Here is a 21,093-nt window from a genome sequence, read left to right as displayed (position 1 = left end):
TAGAATTATAACTGACTTTTTCCAGTCCTGTGGCCACTGCTGAGTTTTCCAAATTTGTTGACATATTGAGTACAGCACTTTAACAGTATCATCTTTTAGGCTGTTAAATAGCTCAGCTGGAATTCTATCACCTCCACTATCTTTGTTTGTAATAATGCTTCCTAAGGCCCGCTTGACATCACACTCCATGATGTCTGGCTGTAGGTTAAGTGATCACAGCATCCTGGATATCTGGGTCAAGATCTTTTTTGTACAGTTCTTTTGTGTATTCTTGCGCCTCTTCTTAATCTCTTCTGTTTCTGTTAGGTCCTTACTGTTTTTTCCTTTATCATGCCCATCCTTGCATGAAATACTTCCTTGATCTCTTCAATTTTCTTAAAGAGAGCTCTAGTCTTTCCCATTCTATTGTTCTCCTCTGTTGCTTTGCATTGTTCGCTTAAGAAGGCTTTCTTATATTTCCTTGCTGTTCTCTGGAACTCTGCATTCAGTTGGGTGTATCTGCCTTTCTCCTTTGCCTTTCACTTCTCTTCTTTTCTCATATATTAATAAAGCCTCCTCAGACAGCCACTTTGCCTTCAGGCATTTCTTTTTCTTGGCAATGTTTTGGTCACTGCCACCTGTACAGTGTTCCGTCCATTTTTCCTCAGGCCCTCTGTCTACCAGATCTAATCCCTTCAATCTGTTTGTCGCCTCCACTGTATCATTATAAGAAATTTGATTTAGGTCTTATCTAAATAGCCTCGTGGATTTCCCTACTGTCTTCAGTTTAAGTCTGTATTTTACAATAACAATCCCATAATCTGAGCCATAGTCAGCTCCACATCTTGATTTTACTTACAGTATAGAGCTTATCCATCTTCCGCTGCAAAGAATAAATCAATCTGATTTCAGTCTTCACCATCTGATCATGTCCATGTGTAGAGTCATTTCTTATGTTGTTGAAAGGTGGTGTTTATACAGTAAACAAAATTGTGTTAGCCTTTCTCCTGCTTCATTTTGTACTCCAAGGCCAAACATACTTGCTACTCTGAGTATCTGTTGACTTCCTACTTTTGCATTCCAGTCCCCTATGATGAAAAGGACATCTTTTTCGGGGGAGTGTTGGTTCTAGAAGGTCCTGTAGGTCTTCATAGAACCATTCAACTTCATCTTCTTTGACATTATTGTTTGGGGCATTGAATTGGATTACTGTGATTTTGAATGTTTTGCCTTGGAAAAGAACCACGATCATTGGGTCATTTTTTAGATTACACTCTAGTATTGCATTTCAGACTCTTGTTGACTATGAAGGCTACTCCATTTCTTCTCAGGGATTCTTACCCACAATCATCTGAATTAAATTCATCCATTCAGGTCCATTTTATTTCACTGATTCCTAAGATGTCGATATGCACTCTTGCCATCTCCTGTTTAACCATTCCAATTTACCTTGATTCATGGATCTAACATTTCAGATTCCTATGTAATACTGTTTTTTTTTTTTTTTTTTTGATGATGTTAATGTTTTTTTTTTATTTTATTTTATTTTTAAACTTTACATAATTGTATTAGTTTTGCCAAATATCAAAATGAATCTGCCACAGGTATACATGTGTGCCCCATCCTGAACCCTCCTCCCTCCTCCCTCCCCATACCATCCCTCTGGGTCGTCCGAGTGCACTAGCCCCAAGCATCCAGTATCGTGCATCGAACCTGGACTGGCAACTCGTTTCATACATGATATTTTACATGTTTCAATGCCATTCTCCCAAATCTTCCCACCCTCTCCCTCTCCCACAGAGTCCATAAGACTGTTCTATACATCAGTGTCTCTTTTGCTGTTTCCTACACAGGGTTATTGTTACCATCTTTCTAAATTCCATATATATGCGTTAGTATACTGTATTGGTGTTTTTCTTTCTGGCTTACTTCACTCTGTATAATAGGCTCCAGTTTCATCCACCTCATTAGAACTGATTCAAATGTATTCTTTTGAATGGCTGAGTAATACTCCATTGTGTATATGTACCACTGCTTTCTTATCCATTCGTCTGCTGATGGACATCTAGGTTGCTTCCATGTCCTGGCTATTATAAACAGTGCTGTGGTGAACATTGGGGTACACGTGTCTCTTTCCCTTCTGGTTCCCTCAGTGTGTATGCCCAGCAGTGGGATTGCTGGATCATAAGGCAGTTCTATTTCCAGTTTTTTAAGGAATCTCCACACTGTTCTCCATAGTGGCTGTACTAGTTTGCATTCCCACCAACAGTGTAAGAGGGTTCCCTTTTCTCCACACCCTCTCCAGCATTTATTACGTGTAGACTTTTGGATCGCAGCCATTCTGACTGGCGTGAAATGGTACCTCATAGTGGTTTTGATTTGCATTTCTCTGATAATGAGTGATGTTGAGCATCTTTTCATGTGTTTGTTAGCCATCTGGATGTCTTCTTTGGAGAAATGTCTATCTAATTCTTTGGCCCATTTTTTGATTGGGTCATTTATTTTTCTGGAGTTGAGCTGTAGGAGTTGCTTGTATATTTTTGAGATTAGTTGTTTGTCAGTTGCTTCATTTGCTATTATCTTCTCCCATTCTGAAGCCTGTCTTTTCACCTTGCTAATAGTTTCCTTTGATGTGCAGAAGCTTTTAAGGTTAATTAGGTCCCATTTGTTTATTTTTGCTTTTATTTCCATTATTCTGGGAGGTGGGTCATAGAGGATCCTGCTGTGAGGTATGTCAGAGAGTGTTTTGCCTATGTTCTCCTCTAGGAGTTTTATAGTTTCTGATCTTACGTTTAGATCTTTAATCCATTTTGAGTTTATTTTTGTGTATGGTGTTAGAAAGTGTTCTAGTTTCATTCTTTTACAAGTGGTTGACCAGATTTCCCAGCACCACTTGTTAAAGAGATTGTCTTTAATCCATTGTATATTCTTGCCTCCTTTGTCAAAGATAAGGTGTCCATAGGTGAGTGGATTTATCTCTGGGCTTTCTATTTTGTTCCATTGATCTATATTTCTGTCTTTGTGCCAGTACCATACTGTGTTGATAACTGTGGCTTTGTAGTAGAGCCTAAAGTCAGGTAGGTTGATTCCTCCAGTTCCATTCTTCTTTCTCAAGATCGCTTTGGCTATTCGAGGTTTTTTGTATTTCCATACAAATTGTGAAATTATTTGTTCTAGCTCCGTGAAGAATACTGTTGGTAGCTTGATAGGGATTGCATTGAATCTATAGATTGCTTTGGGTAGTATACTCATTTTCACTATATTGATTCTTCCAATCCATGAACATGGTATATTTCTCCATCTATTAGTGTCCTCTTTGATTTCTTTCACCAGTGTTTTATAGTTTTCTATATATAGGTCTTTAGTTTCTTTAGGTAGATATATTCCTAAGTATTTTATTCTTTCCATTGCAATGGTGAATGGAATTGTTTCCTTAATTTCTCTCTCTGTTTTCTCATTATTAGTGTATAGGAATGCAAGGGATTTCTGTGTGTTGATTTTATATCCTGCAACTTTACTATAGTCATTGATTAGTTCTAGTAATTTTCTGGTGGAGTCTTTAGGGTTTTCTATGTAGAGGATCATGTCATCTGCAAATAGTGAGAGTTTTACTTCTTCTTTTCCAATTTGGATTCCTTTTATTTCTTTTTCTGCTCTGATTGCTGTGGCCAAAACTTCCAAAACTGTGTTGAATAGTAATGGTGAAAGTGGGCACCCTTGTCTTGTTCCTGACTTTAGAGGAAATGCTTTCAATTTTTCACCATTGACGATAATGTTTGCTGTGGGTTTGTCATATATAGCTTTTATTATGTTGAGGTATGTTCCTTCTATTCTTGCTTTCTGGAGAGTTTTGATCATAAATGGATGTTGAATTTTGTCAAAGGCTTTCTCTGCATCTATTGAGATAATCATATGGTTTTTATTTTTCAATTTGTTAATGTGGTATATTACATTGATTGATTTGCGGTTATTGAAGAATCCTTGCATCCCTGGGATAAAGCCCACTTGGTCATGGTGTATGATCTTTTTAATGTGTTGTTGGATTCTGATTGCTAGAATTTTGTTAAGGATTTTTGCATCTATGTTCATCAGTGATATTGGCCTGTAGTTTTCTTTTTTGTGGGATATTTGTCAGGTTTTGGTATTAGGGTGATGGTGGCCTCACAGAATGAGTTTGGAAGTTTACCTTCCTCTGCAATTTTTTGGAAGAGTTTGAGCAGGATAGGTGTTAGCTCTTCTCTAAATTTTTGGTAGAATTCAGCTGTGAAGCCGTCTGGACCTGGGCTTTTGTTTGCTGGAAGATTTTTGATTACAGTTTCAATTTCCGTGCTTGTGATGGGTCTGTTAAGATTTTCTATTTCTTCCTGATCGAGTTTTGGAAAGTTGTACTTTTCTAAGAATTTGTCCATTTCTTCCACGTTCTCCATTTTATTGGCATATATTTGTTGATAGTAGTCTCTTATGATCCTTTGTATTTCTGTGTTGTCTGTTGTGATCTCTCCATTTTCATTTCTAATTTTATTGATTTGATTTTTCTCCCTTTGTTTCTTGATGAGTCTGGCTTATGGTTTGTCAATTTTATTTATCCTTTCAAAGAACCAGCTTTTGGTTTTGTTGATTTTTGCTATGATCTCTTTTGTTTCTTTTACACTTATTTCTGCTCCAAGTTTTAAGATTTCTTTCCTTCTACTAACCCTGGGGTTCTTCATTTCTTCCTTTTCTAGTTGCTTTAGGTGTAGAGTTAGGTTATTTATTTGACTTTTTTCTTGTTTCTTGAAGTGTGCCTGTATTGCTATGAACTTTCCCCTTAGGACTGCTTTTACCGTGTCCCACAGGTTTTGGGTTGTTGTGTTTTCATTTTCATTCGTTTCTATGCAAATTTTGATTTCTTTTTTGATTTCTTCTGTGATTTGTTGGTTATTCAGCAGCGTGTTGTTCAGCCTCCATATGTTGGAATTTTTAATAGTTTTTCTTCTGTAATTGAGATCTAATCTTACTGCATTTTGGTCTGAAAAGATGCTTGGAATGATTTCTATTTTTTTGAATTTACCGAGGCTAGCTTTATGGCCCAGGATGTGATCTATCCTGGAGAAGGTTCCATGTGCACTTGAGAAAAAGGTGAACTTCATTGTTTTGGGGTGAAATGTCCTATAGATTCAATTAGGTCTAACTGGTCTATTGTATCATTTAAAGTTTGTGTTTCCTTGTTAATTTTCTGTTTAGTTGATCTATCCATAGGTGTGAGTGGGGTATTAAAGTCTCCCACTATTATTGTGTTATTGTTAATTTCTCCTTTCATACTTGTTAGCATTTGTCTTACATACTGTGGTGCTCCCGTGTTGGGTGCATATATATTTATAATTGTTATATCTTCTTCTTGGATTGACCCTTTGATCATTATGTAGTGACCTTCTTTGTCTCTTTTCACAGCCTTTGTTTTAAAGTCTATTTTATCTGATATGAGTATTGCTACTCCTGCTTTCATTTGGTCCCTATTTGCATGGAAAATCTTTTTCCAGCCCTTCACTTTCAGTCAGTATGTGTCCCCTGTTTTGAGGTAGGTCTCTTGTAGACAACGTATGTAGGGGTCTTGTTTTTGTATCCATTCAGCCAGTCTTTGTCTTTTGGTTGGGGCATTCAACCTATTTACGTTTAAGGTAATTACTGATAAGTGTTATCCCGTTGCCATTTACTTTATTGTTTTGGGTTCGAATTTATACACGATTTTTGTTTTTCCTGTGTAGAGAATATCCTTTAGTATTTGTTGGAGAGCTGGTTTGGTGGTGCAGAATTCTCTCAGCTTTTGCTTGTCTGAAAAGCTTTTGATTTCTCCTTCATACTTGAATGAGATCCTTGCTGGGTACAATAATCTGGGCTGTAGGTTATTTTCTTTCATCATTTTAAGTATGTCTTGCCATTCCCTCCTGGCTTGAAGAGTTTCTATTGAAAGATCAGCTGTTATCCTTATGGGAATTCCCTTGTGTGTTTTTTTTTTTTAATTTTATTTTATTTTTAAACTTAACATAACTGTATTAGATTTGCCAAATATCAAAATGAATCTCCCTTGCTGCTTTTAATATTTGTTCTTTGTGTTTGATCTTTGTTAATTTGATTAATATGTGTCTTGGGGTGTTTCGCCTTGGGTTTATCCTGTTTGGGACAGCATCAAACTTTCACCACCAGACACATTCACAACTAAGCGTTATTTTTGCTTTGGCCCGGCCTCTTCATTCTTTCTGCAGCTATTTCTCTGCTCTTCCCCAGTAGCATATTGGAAAGCTTTGGACCTGGGATACTCGTCTTCCGGTGTCATATCTTTTTTGTCTTTTCATACTGTTCACAGGGTTCTTGAGGCAAGAATATTGGAGTGGGTTTGCCATTCCCTCCTCCAGTGGACCACATTTTGTCAGAACCCTCCACTATGACCCGTCTATATTGGGTGGTTCTGCCAGGCATTTCTTATAGCTTCATTGAGTTAAGCAAGCCCCTTTGTCATGACAAGGCTATGATCCCCAATGGGGATCTAATCTATATATTAAACTGCAAATTAAATGTTATTGATCCTTTATTGTATATGTGTCAGATGATCAGAGAGGTTCACAAATTTGTAAGGTCACAAAGGTAGTAATGGCAAAGAATAAATCTGAATTACAGTTTCCTAACTTCAAACCCCATTTCCTAACTTCTCCACCATACCCACTGATTATTCTTTTGAATACAGAAATATATCAGTGCAAAGCCCACTGATGATAAATTATTCATAGTTCATCATTTATAGTAAAGATAAAAATAAACTGGATATTCACTTATCCTACAAATGAACATAATAAATTTTATAGAGGACAGAGGGAACACTGAGTTTAAGAAATCATAGGGTGGGAAATCCCTGCATATTTTTTCATATTTTTGATTTGCCTTGATTTTATCTTGATACTAGTGACTAGTTATGGAATCTGATTTTAGTTGTATTCAGTTCAGTTCAGTTGCTCAGTCATGTCCGACTCTTTGCGACCCCATGAATCGCAGCACGCCAGGCCTCCCTGTCCATCACCAACTCCCGGAGTTCACTCAGACTCACGTCCATCGAGTCAGTGATGCCATCCAGCCATCTCATCCTCTGTCGTCCCCTCCTCCTCCTGCCCCCAATCCCTCCCAGCATCAGAGTCTTTTCCAATGAGTCAACTCTTCGCATGAAGTGGCCAAAGTACAGGAGTTTCAGCTTTAGCATCATTCCTTCCAAAGAAATCCCAGGGCTGATCTCCTTTAGAATGGACTGGTTGGATCTCCTTGCAGTCCAAGGGACTCTCAAGAGTCTTCTCCAACACCACAGTTCAAAAGCATCAATTCTTCAGCACTCAGCTTTCTTCACAGTCCAACTCTCACATCCATACATGACCGCTGGAAAAACCATAGCCTTAACTAGACGGACCTTTGTTGGCACAGTAATGTCTCTGCTTTTCAATATGCTATCTAGGTTGGTCATAACCTTCCTTCCAAGGAGTAAGTGTCTTTTAATTTCATGGCTGCAGTCACCATCTGCAGTGATTTTGGAGCCCCCAAAAATAAAGTCTGACACTGTTTCTCCACTGTTTCCCCATCTATTTGCCATGAAGTGATGGGACCAGATGCCATGATCTTCGTTTTCTGAATGTTGAGCTTTCAGCCAACTTTTCCACTCTCCACTTTCACTTTCATCAAGAGGCTTTTGAGTTCCTCTTCACTTTGTGTCATAAGGCTGGTGTCATCTGCATATCTGAGGTTATTGATATTTCTCCCGGCAATATTGATTCCAGCTTGTGCTTCTTCGAGCCCAGCGTTTCTCATGATGTACTCTACATATAAGTTAAATAAGCAGGGTGACAATATACAATCTTGACGTACTCCTTTTCCTATTTGGAACCAGTCTGTTGTTCCATGTCCAGTTCTAACTGTTGCTTCCTTTCTCAAGAGGCAGGTCAGGATAGTACATTAAGATAACTCTCAAATTTTTGTGTGATGTTCTACCTTACTCATTCAGCACATATAATACACTTTGTTGTTATTCAGTCACTATATGTCCAACTCTTTGCAACCCCCTGGACTACAACACACCTGTCTTCTTTTTCCTCCACTATCTCTTGGAGTTTGCTCAAAGTCATATCCATTGAGTCGGTAATGCTGTCTAACCATCGCATCCTGCACTGTCCCCTTCTCCTTTTGCCTTCACTCTTTCCCAGTATCAGGGTCTTTTTCAGTGAGCTGGTTCTTCATGTTAGGTGGCTGAAGGATTGGAACTTCAGCTTCAGCATCAGTCATTCCAATGAATATTCAGGGTTTCTTTCCTGTGGGATTTTTTAGATAAGAATGCTGGAGTGGATTGCCATTTCCTCCAGGGGAATCTTCCCAACCCAGAGATTGAACCTGTATACCCTGTGTCTCCTGCATTGCAGGCAGATTCTTCACCTGCTGAGTCATCAGGGAAGCCCCTATAATACACTAGGCTCAGAACTAATCACTTTGCACAAATTAAATCATTAACCTCACAGCACACCTGTAAGATGGGAATTATTATTTTCACTTTACATTTGAGGAAACTGAGGCTCAGTGAAGCTAATAACTTGCTATCAAATAGCATTATGAGCATCTGATCCTGTGCTCTTTATATCATTTTATACAGTCTTCCTCTATGAGATGTTATTGCTTTCTGGTCAATATAATTTTTTTAATTGCTATTCTCTTAAACATAGGAAGTTGCATTTTATAATTAGATAATCATTCAAAGTATGTATTTTAAAATATATACTCTTAGCTGTGACCTGAATCAAAATATTATGATAATTAATTTGGGAAGATAAAAGAGGTAAAATAATTCATTTTGTTTCTAAACAATAATTCAAATTGGATACATTGGCACACGCATGCGTGTGTGTGTGTGTATGTATATAAAAAACTATTCTGTCAACAAAAATTCATAATATGTCTACTCTGTGCTTGGCACTGCTCTAGGCTCTGGAAAGGAAGAAAGCAGTTAGAACACCTTTTTCCTCATGAAACTTACATTCTGTATGTTGTATAACACTGATCTATAAGCAAGAAACTCGGAGATTCAATAGGTATGATTTAATCTTGATGCGAGTGTGGCAGTGGAACATTTTAGGTCAAAGTATTGACCCAAAGAAGAAATTACACAACTGACCTCTAAAAAGAACTCTATTTTACATTATTTATTCTAGTTAGAAAAAAAGGGTCTAACACACCTTGGATTACATTGATAAACTCTGACAATACTTCCTATCACCGTATTCGAGGTATCATGATTGTGCCCTACCAAAAATGATAAAAAGTCAGATTTTTGCCTTCTTTCAGGAAAAAATGTTGGTCTGCCATAGTTTCATTCAAGATCAAGACTGCTGGGTTGGAGACAAGGTGCTTTATTCCTCAGAAACAGCAAGCTATATGACCTTCATGTTTATACCTGTTCTCTGCACCTCCCAAGTCCCATGGGGGCTATAGGAAAGACGCCCCAAGCAGAGGAGTGAAGGATTTTCATTAGAGTGGAGGGATCTTGAGCTTAAGAAACTCAATCTCTAGAAGAGATTGCAAGCCACATATGCCCTAGTGGGAATTATTTCTTTATTATATTGGACAGTTGAAAAAATTCCTGCTCCAGAGGGAAGGGAGACACTATCTCTATCTTCCAAGGTTTACTAATATACAAATATCTTTAAATATTTACCCTTCAAGAGAGATGATCAGTGTTTCTGCCCATAAAATGAGAAGACATGAAAGTGATTCATAGAGAATTGTTTTCTAGTATTTTCCTTTCTGTATTACCAGTTTTTCATGACTTGAAAATAAACTGTTACTAAAAGTAATTACTTGTATATATTACATATCAGGGAAGAATGGCATATTTAGATTACATATGGGATGGGACTGGTCATCATGTGTCTAATTTATAGGTGAGGAAAGTGAGGTTCATAGAGGCACATTTATGACTCATTCCACAGATAATAAATTTCAGTGCCAAAATTTAATCCCAAATGTTTTCAGTAATCAAAATAATTCAGTAGTCAGAATGTAAATATATCTTTGGAATCTCTAGCATAAATATAACTGTTCATACTATAAAACAAGGTTTTCAGAATTTCATGTCAATGTGACATCTACATCTATTTGGCATTCACCCACCTCATCAGCTTTCACCTGAGAAAAACTTTCCATTATGTAGTTCAGTCTGTTGAAAAATGTGCTGGCATTAATCTCATCTTGCAGCTGCTTAGAGAAATTGGTGGATTTCTGGGCTCTATGCAGCTGGAAAGGTGGTCTCTTCAGGGCAAACTGCTTATGGACATTCTAGCCCTAGAGTTGTAAATGTGTTTAGATTAGACAGATCTCCAACTCATTAAGAGAGTCTTAGCTCAAAACATGGCATAATAGCATCATGTGGGCATTGTGGAAGAAGAGCTTTTATTTGTTCCAGCACAATAAAATATTTTTTGAATGAGTTTGGCAAACATTCAAATGTCTTTAGTAAGCATATCAGCATTATTTTAAATATGAATATGATATTTTAACTGGGAGCATTCCAGTATAATATTTAAGGTTGTCAGAAGCTTTTAAAAATTCTCTTTGTTAGAGTAATTTTCTGTGTATGAATTCTTAAATCTCCCTTTCCAGCTGACCAAAATTCATGCAATTACATATTTGAATTAATGAAGACCATGAAAGCACTGTGACAGAATAATTATCTCTAATTATACTAATTACATAAATGGATAAAAATTAATGATTAGGGCATTACTCTGAAAATAATAGCTCTGTATTAATGATTGGATCTTCTTGCAACTTATCTTCACCATCCCCCCTACTTCTTATAACCTACATTTGACATCTAAAAGTTTAAGAAAAAATTTTAACTCAAATTCCTCCAAATATGCCCTGAGTTTCTATGTTTTTTTTAATTCAGTAAATGATTCAGTTTTCCAGATTTAGCAAATAAGAATACAGAGCCCTCAGTTACATTTGAATTTCAGATGAACAATGAATAAGCTTTGTAGTATAAATAAATCCCAAATATTGCAACATTAGAGATGATTCCTGTAAGGCAATGTACTCAGTAACTGTTAGTAGGATGTGTTTTTAGAGGGTATATAACTAGTACTGTGTCCATTATGCCCATTGGATATTACTAAAAGTTATAAAAATTTTATGGAAATTTGAATTAGCCCCATAGGTAAATATTTAATGTTTAAACTGTAAAAATAAGTTGCCAGTTGCACATCACAAAGGTTAAATGAGGGTTAATGCTATTCTTTGGTTACAAAATCCACTCATATTCCAGTGCATACATTATTAAGGCTGGAGAATGAATTTGAGGATATATACTTTCCTCCAATCTAGGTTTAAAAAGGACAGATATTTTTATGATTTTCATCGATTAACACAGGTTAAATCCCCACAAGTCTTTATCAAACAGCAGTTCTTTCATCATACTGTTAATTGACAAGGTCCTTAAATTATTTATCTAATACTGTTGTACAGCAATTTCTTCCTTTATTTACTTAGAGTATAAATGAATATTCAGGGATTAGGTTATTCTTATCCTGCTCTGGTTATTTGGCAAAGGTTAAAAAAAAGCCATAAATAATATCATTATTTCTGTACATAAGGATGATTTGTTTGCATAACAGAGTCTGAAATCTTGAAACACAAAACTGCATCTCCCCCTCAATCTGAGAGCAGTTGTTCTTGTCATGAGGTGGGGTTATCCTTCATGCATTGTGCAATCAGATATACTTGAAACTCTATTGCAAAGTAAAAAACCACACAGGAGCTAATGATTTTCTTAGAAAAATGTTTCAAATTGCCAGTTTTTAAATAAAAAGGAGAATTGCCTCAGAGTCAAGTCTTCATGAGTACTTTTTTCTTTAGATCCTGGGACCTGGGCCTTATTGTGAAATTCTAACCTTTCTGCCTTTTAAAATAGCCCTGAAGCATTGTATTAAGGCACCTCTGCAGACTTTCACTAATGTGAGTTTAAGTACTGTGGTGTCCTTTATCAAGGAGAGTTAACACACTTCCAAAGCTGTCACAACTGGCTAACTCTGGTCCGATTCATAAGGGATTAATTGGCCATGGGTACTTGTGAGCTGAAATACTGTCATAGCGGCTGTAGATCTGTCACTTTGATACACAAGGTAATCAAGTCCAGTAATAGACTTTCCATGAATGTTAATAGCTTACCTAAGCAAGAAATCATTAGAGACCGTTTACTCCATGTCATGTGGAAGAGTATAAGCTGGACTTTTAGTTAAAGATCAACTTGATATTTAGTGGGATAAACTTCGTTTCCAAAACTGTACTAAAATATCAAATATACTCTGGTTGTTTTGAGACTGATTACAGAGGGAATGAAGCTTTAAGATACTAAGCTTCTGAAATAGTCTCAAACTGAAAAGTAAAATAGAGTTTTTTTCAAAGTTCTTTTTTTACATTTTTCTTTTTTTGTTAAGGGTTCAAACAAAGACAGTTTACTTTGCATTTGTCTCCAGGATTCTTTCCAGAGATAACCTGGTTTCTCAGGTATGAAATACTTCCAAACATTCAGTATTTATTTGCAAATAGAGTTTTATATAATATATATGTAAGCAGATTTATGTATTTTATATGAATTTGATTATGGTATTCATTTATTCAGCAGATTTGGTTGTCAGTATATGTAAATAGAGTGCCTTCTAACAGATACATCAGTTCAGTTCAGTTGTTAAGTCATGTCTAACTCTTTGTGACCCCATAAATCACAGCATGCCAGGCCTCTCTGTCCACCACCAACTCCTGGAGTTCACTCAAACTCATGTCCATTGAGTTGGTGATGCCAGCCAGCCATCTCATCCTCTGTTGTCCCCTTCTCCTCCTGCCCCCAATCCCTCCCAGCATCAGGGTCTTTTCCAATGAGTCAACCCTTCACGTGAGGTGGCCAAAGTATTGGAGTTTCAGCTTCAGCATCAGTCCTTCCAATGAACACCCAGGACTGATCTCCTTTAGAAAGGACTGGTTGGATCTCCTTTCAGTCCAAGGGACTCTCAAGAGTCTTCTCCAACACCACAGTTCAAAAGCGTCAATTCTTCGGCACTCAGCTTTCTTCACTGTCCAACTCTCACATCCATACATGACGACTGGAAAAACCATAGCCTTGATTAGACGTACCTTTGTTTGCAAAGTAATATCTCTGCTTTTCAATATGCTATCTAGGTTGGTCATAACTCCTTCCCAGGAGTAAGCGTCTTTTAATTTTCTGGCTGTAATCACCATCTGCAGTGATTTTGGAGCCCAAAAAATTAAAGTCAGCCACTGTTTCTACTGTTTCTCCATCTATTTCCCATGAAGTGATGGGACCAGATGCCATGATCTTAGTTTTCTGAATGTTGAGCATTAAGCCAACTTTTCACTCTCTTCTTTCACTTTCATCAAGAGGCTTTTTAGTTCCTTTTCACTTTCTGCCATAAGGGTGGTATCATCTGCATATCTGAGGTTATTGATATTTCTCCAGGCAATCTTGATTCCAGCTTGTGCTTCTTCCAGCCCAGAATTTCTCATGATGTACTCTGCATATAAGTTAAATAAGCAGGGTGACAATATACAGCCTTGACGTACTGCTTTTCCTATTTGGAACCAGTCTGTTGTTCCATGTCCAGTTCTAACTCTTGGTTCCTGACCTGCATATAGGTTTCTCAAGAGGCAGATCAGGTGGTCTGGTATTCCCATCTCTTGAAGAATTTTCCATAGTTTATTGTGATCCACACAGTCAAAGGCTTTGGCATAGTCAATAAAGCAGAAATAGATGTTCTTCCGGAACTCTCTTGCTTTTTTGATGATCCAGCAGATGTTGACAATTTGATCTCTGGTTCCTCTGCCTTTTCTAAAACCAGCTTGAACATCTGGAAGTTCACCGTTCATGTATTGCTGAAGCCTGGCTTGGAGAATTCTGAGCATTACTTTATTAGCATGTGAGATGAGTGCAATTGTGCAGTAGTTTGAGCATTCTTTGGCATTGCCTTTCTTTGGGATAGGAGTGAAAACTGACCTTTTCCAGTCCTGTGGCCAGTGCTGAGTTTTCCAAATTTGCTGGCATATTGAGTGCAGCACTTTCACAGCATCATCCTTCAGGATTTGAAATAGCTCAACTGGAATTTCATCACCTCCACTAGCTTTGTTCATAGTGATGCCTCCTAAGGCCCACTTGACTTCACATTCCAGGATGTCTGGCTCTAGGTCAGTGATCACACCATCGTGATTATCTGGGTCGTGAAGCTGAATTTGGCAATAAGGAGTTCATGATCTGAGCCACAGTCAGCTCCCGGTCTTATTTTTGCTGACTGTAAAGAGCTTCTCCATCTTTGGCTGCAAAGAATATAATGAGTCTGATTTCAGTGTTGACCATCTGGTGATGTCCATGTGTAGAGTCTTCTCTTGTGTTGTTGGAAGAGGGTGTTTGCTATGACCAGTGCATTTTCTTGGCAAAACTCTATCATTCTTTGCCCTGCTTCATTCCATATTCCAAGGCCAAATTTGCCTGTTACTCCAGCTGTTTCTTGACTTCCTACTTTTGCATTCCAGTCCCCTATAATGAAAAGGACCGAAGGTCTTGTAGGTCTTCATAAAACCATTCAACTTCAGCTTCTTCAGCGTGACTGGTTGGGGCATAGGCTTGACTGTGGCTCAGATCATGAACTCCTTATTGCCAAATTCAGACTTAAATTGAAGAAAGTGGGGAAAACTACTAAACCATTCAGATATGACCTAAAAATCAAATCCCTTATGATTATACAGTGGAAGTGAGAAATCGATTTAAGGGACTAGATCTTCTAGACAGAGTGCCCGATGAGCTATGGACTGAGGTTCATGACATTGTACAGGAGATAGGGATCAAGACCATCCCCATAGAAAAGAAATGCAAAAAAGCAAAATGGCTGTGAGGAGGTCTTACAAATAGCAGTGAAAAGAAAAGAAGGGAAAAGCAAAGGAGAAAAGGAAAGATATAAGCATTTGAATGCAGAGTTCCAAGAATAGCAAGGAGAGATAAGAAAACCTTCCTCGGTGATCAGTGCAAGGAAAACAACAGAATGGGAAAGACTAATTTTCTTTTCAAGAAAATTAGAGATACCAAGGGAACATTTCATGCAAAGATGGGCTCGATAAAGGACAGAAATGGTATGGACCTAATAGAAGCAGAAGATATTCAGAAGAGGTGGCAAGAAAACACAGAAGAACTATACCAAAAAAAAAAAAAAAAAAGGCATAATACTCCCCAAAAAGGTGCACTTGATTTTTTAATAATATTAATTGCATTTCAACTGCAAAAGACTTTTTTCTAAGATAATAAAAAAGTGAGAAATGAATTATTTAAAGTCAAGATTTCTTATTTGAAATACTATTTGACTCTGCAATTATCGCATATTTTAATGTGTAAGGCAGAGCTTACTGTAGCATTGAACAGTATCCAAGGCACTGAATTTTAAATATGAAATTTCACAAACTTTTATTGGTATCCTAGACTTCTCAGGAATGATTAATCTTCCAGTTGGATATCACTTGCGAATATGTGTTTCTGGTTTCTTGGAAGAGAGGGGAGAATGCTAAAACTCTAAATTGACCAGACAAGAAGCTGACTTGGCTGAAAACAGAATTTCAGCTCTTTTAACAGAGTTGAGGAATATGGATAATTCCAAAGTATATGGAAGAAGCTTTGAGAACTGCCAAAGAATTCCTGAGATTAACCCCCATGGGTGTTATTCTCTTAAGCACCACACCATACAGGAAGAACTTGCAAGACCTTGGCACATATTCTACATATAAGCTTTGGTAAGCCCGGTGAATGACTGTTACATCTGTAGTATAATCAAGTAAAGAATTTAAGACAATATTAATTAAAATGTTGTTTGGAAACAAAAGTTACTGGAAGTGGACATAATAGGATATATAGAAATATTTCTATATAACCCATAGAAAGAGAACATTCTCGTATTTCTCTCCTAGAGTTACCAGGAGAATTGACACTCAAAGCATTTTCACACTTAAATTAACACATTTAAAGCAATTAGTATGGAAAGTTTTGTTGTAGTTGCTTACTATATTATGATTTCCATTTGGTAATTACCACTCAGTTGATATATCATTAAAAATGAACACATATTTTCATAAAACAATAATAAAATTTGTAGCCACTTGCTAGAGATTGTAATGCTTATTAACAAAATGATATTCATTTTTAGGGTCTGATTACATTTTGACATACAATTCTTTGTGATGTAATTGTTTAGTATTATTATGGAACCAAAAACTTCTTCATTCTCTCTATTGCACTCAGAGGTTGTATGGAACGTTATCCCTGCTACAATTTTATGTAACAGGCAATGATTGTTTAATTTTAAGAAAAGATTTATATTTCAAAGGTCAGACCTCTCTGAAGCTTATATTCCATGAACCTTCAGGTGTAAGTGGAGCAGAAGAAAGAATGTCTCTGCTGGTTCCATCCATATCTCTCTTTTAGAAAGCCAGGAAGACCTGGAAGTAGCCTGCAAAGATGGTGGTACCTGGGTTGTTCAATCGCTAAGTCTGACTCTTTGCAATCCCATGGTCTATAGCCTGCCAGGCTCCTCTGTCCATGGAATTTTCCAGTCAAGAATATTGGAGCAGGTTTGCAATTTCCTACTCCAGAGGATCTTCCCAGTCCAGAGATTGAACTCACATCTCTTGCATCTCTGCATTGGCAAGTGATTTTTTATCATTGGTGCCACATGGGAAGCCTGGCACCTGAGTAGAAAGAGCTATAGTTGAAAAGAGAGATGACATGATGAATTGGATCGTGAGTTAAGTGCAGCAGGAGATTAAGACTTAGATGTGCTTGCAACATGTGGATGTGATTTCGTTATCTCAAACAAAGATATCCAGAAGTGATTCCATTATCTCAAACAGATAAAGTAAATATTCTGCAATTTTACATGTTAGTAATAATGATATATTATTGGAGTCTTATGCTTATCAGTGTGATACTCTTTATTCTTGGCTTTTTACAACTTGTGAGATTTCATGAAATAGTATTAACATCAGAACAATTCCAAATACATCTGAATGTTTATAAAGAGTGTTTTAGTTATGTCTTGACCCATTTGAGTCAAAGATTTATTATTTTTTAACTCAAAAAGTAATTTTTCTGTTACTATTTACTGATCAACTTGCATAAATAGACAGGAGAGATCTGAGAACAAAGAAAATGAATAAGACATATGACTAAAGGCATGGGTAGAGTGTTGTAAAAAAAAAAGAGAAAGCAACACATGAAGGGCTCCTGAAACCTGATTCCTCCACTGAAATAATTTCTAATAGAATCCTACATGCCTATCACAATTTACTCTAGCCTGTATGTCTCTCACAGGGATGCAAGTCTCCACAGATAGATAGTTACTAAAATCTGACCAAGAGAAACTCATTACTGAATAGTTAGGTCACAATTTAACTCTTCTTAGTAAAACTGTCAGAATTTATGTGATAATTTCCTTTGAACTACACATTAGTGCATTTATCTTGAGCCTGGTCTTAATGGGCTAAAATGGAACTATCCTGAATTTGCCCCCAATGTGATGTTCATTTCCTTGTTACTCTTGTATCTATGTGCTATTTTATTTGTAAGGTATTCATCCCAGTTATATGTAGTCAGGGCACTGGCTGAACTTTATTGGAGGGGAATTTTGCTAACAAAGATCATAGACCTGATATAGAAGTTTTTATGAACCTCATTCTTTACTGAAGTGTTCATTTGTGTATATTTCCTGCATAATCATATCACTTACGCATGAATAATGGCTTATCCAGAGTCATTACTCATGGAAACTGAGGGCTTCAAAATTGCTATTAGGAGCTTATGACAGGAAGACTTCCATAGATAGTCATAAAGTACTATTCCTCTGTACTTCCTGCTTGCGAGGAAACAAGTGAAACTTCCCTAGGGTTTTATGAAAAAAAGTAAGGGACCCTTAAAAAAAAGCCAGTTAGTAAAGCTACTTAATTCTCCATGTGGATTTATGTCCAAGTCAGTTTGTTTGCTAATGTTTTCAATAACAACAAATAGGAAGTGCGGTTTAATGTGAAAGTCAATACACAGCATAGAGCAACAAAACTGTAGTCACAAACCAACAGCAAACTAGTGTTTTTTGTCAACAAACAAAAAAATCAGTTCCAAGAGCAATTTGAAATTTCTTTTTTTTTTATTTTATTTTATTTTTAAACTTTACATAATTGTATTAGTTTTGCCAAATATCAAAATGAATCCGCCACAGGTATACATGTGTGCCCCATCCTGAACCCTCCTCCCTCCTCCCTCCCCATACCTTCCCTCTGGGTCGTCCCAGTGCACTAGCCCCAAGCATCCAGTATCGTGCATCGAACCTGGACTGGCAACTCGTTTCATACATGGTATTTTACATGTTTCAATGCCATTCTCCCAAATCTTCCCACCCTCTCCCTCTCCCACAGAGTCCATAAGACTGTTCTATACATCAGTGTCTCTTTTGCTGTTTCCTACACAGGGTTATTGTTACCATCTTTCTAAATTCCATATATATGCATTAGTATACTGTATTGGTGTTTTTCTTTCTGGCTTACTTCACTCTGTATAATAGGCTCCAGTTTCATCCACCTCATTAGAACTGATTCAAATGTATTCTTTTTAATGGCTGAGTAATACTCCATTGTGTATATGTACCATAGGTTTCTTATACTGGTTGTTATACTGAATCCAGGAAAGATTTTTTTGTTTTTTTAAAGTGAGTCAATGGTATAGGTGAGACAAGACCAAAAAAGCTGCAGGACATATTCAATATATTCACAAATGTACTTTGAATAAACATTGTGAATAAGATATAGAAACATTAAAAGTCATTATGAGATCTAGCATAATATTCAGTTCAGTTCAGTCGCTCAGTCGTGTCTGACTTCTTGCGACTCCATGAATCGCAGCACGCCAGGCCTCCTTGTCCATCACCAACTCCCGGAGTTCACTCAGACTCACGTCCATTGAGTCAGTGATGCCATCCAGCCATCTCATCTTCTGTCGTCCCCTTCTTCTCCTGCCCCCAATCCCTCCCAGCATCAGGGTCTTTTCCAATGAGTCAACTCTTTGCATGAGGTGGCCAAAGTACTGGAGTTTCAGCTTTAGCATCATTCCTTCCAAAGAACACAGAGGACTGATCTCCTTCAGAATGGACTGGTTGGATCTCCTTGCAGTCCCACAGACTCTCAAGAGTCTTCTCCAACACCACAGTTCAAAAGCATCAATTCTTCAGCGCTCAGCTTTCTTCACAGTCCAACTCTCACATCCATACATGACCATAGGAAAAACCATAGCCTTGACTAGACAGACCTTTGTTGGCAAAGTAATATCTCTGCTTCTCAATAGGCTATCTAGGTTGGTCATAACCTTCCTTCCAAGGAGTAAGCGTCTTTTAATTTCCTGGCTGCAATCACCATCTTCAGTGATTTTGGAGCTCCCAAAAATAAAGTCTGACACTGTTTCCACTGTTAACCCATCTAATTCCCATGAAGTAATGGGACCAGATGCCAGGATCTTAGTTTTCTGAATGTTGAGCTTTAAGCCAACTTTTTCACTCTCCACTTTCACTTTCATCAAGAGGCTTTTTAGTTCCTCTTCACTTTCTGCCATAAGGGTGGTGTCATCTGCATATCTGAGGTTATTGATATTTCTCCCGGCAATCTTGATTCCAGCTTGTGCTTCTTCCAGCCCAGCGTTTCTCATGATGTACTCTGCATATAAGTTAAATAAGCAGGGTGACAATATACAGCCTTGACGTACTCCTTTTCCTATTTGGAACCAGTCTGTTGTTCCATGTCCAGTTCTAACTCTTCGTTGACCTGCCCCTAGGTTTCTCAAGAGGCAGGTCAGATGATCTGGTATTCCCATCTCTTTCAGAATTTTCTACAGTTTATTGTGATCCACATAGTCAAAGGCTTTGGCATAGTCAATAAAGCAGAAATAGATTTTTTCCAGAACTCTATTGCTTTTTTGATGATCCAGCAGATGTTGGCAATTTGATCTCTGGTTCGTCTGCCTTTTCTGAAACCAGCTTGAACATCTGGAAGTTCATGGTTCACATGTTGCTGAAGCCTGGGTTGGAGAATTTTGAGCATTACTTTACTAGTGTGTGAGATGAGTGCAATTGTGTGGTAGTTTGAGCATTCTTTGGCATTGCCTTTCTTTGGGATTGGAATTTAAGGTTATAAATGTGTGTTTCTTAAATGTAACCTTTGAGTATTTTGCAGTTGAAGAAATGTAGCTCAAAAACTATTTATTAATAATTCTTTTTACAAATATTTATTGGACATCTAAATATAATGTGTATTCTAGATTACTTGAATACATCGGTAAGTAAAACAAAGAAACAACTCCTCATGGAACTTAGATTTAATAGAAGAAGGAATGAAAAAAAAAAGCAATACATATTATATAACGTTATATATATTAATATATTATTTATATAACATTAAGTGTGGTATCTGTTATGAAAAAAAAGGCCAAGTTTGGAGCAGATTAAAAGGGTCAGTAATGACAGTGGTGAGAAGGGGAAGATTGTCATTCTACTTGGGGCAACCACTGCAGCTCCCATGTGGACCTGTTTCAAATATTAGAAGTATGAGGTCTTAATGTAATGTATTTGTCAAGGGGATATAAAGGTAATCAGATTTAACTATTGGCCAGAACTACCTCTTTCTCTCTTTGAGGTCCCTGAGATATAGTCAAGGACAAAATGTCAGTTATAATAGCTAGAACTTTGGCTCCAAAATCCAGTACAGAACTCTATCGACATGAGCTGATCTCAGATAAACTTTCTCCCTATGTTAGGTCATCCTGAATGGAAACTATACATAAGGCCTGCTTCATCTATTTCTGTTTCGAGGACTAACCAGAGTCTTAGAGCAGTGCATTTGTGCACAAGGGCAGTGCAGTCTTGTGTATGCCTTCCGGCACCAGAGCAGCACACTTACCAAGGCAAGTGATCACCCTACTCCAGCTGGTACGTGTTGTCTTCCTTGAGCCTCTCCATCCAGAATAATGGATCC

Source organism: Bubalus kerabau, chromosome 2 (genome assembly GCF_029407905.1).
Source record: "Bubalus kerabau isolate K-KA32 ecotype Philippines breed swamp buffalo chromosome 2, PCC_UOA_SB_1v2, whole genome shotgun sequence".
Lineage (NCBI taxonomy): Eukaryota > Metazoa > Chordata > Mammalia > Artiodactyla > Bovidae > Bubalus > Bubalus kerabau.
Note: the sequence above shows the minus strand (reverse complement) of the source record.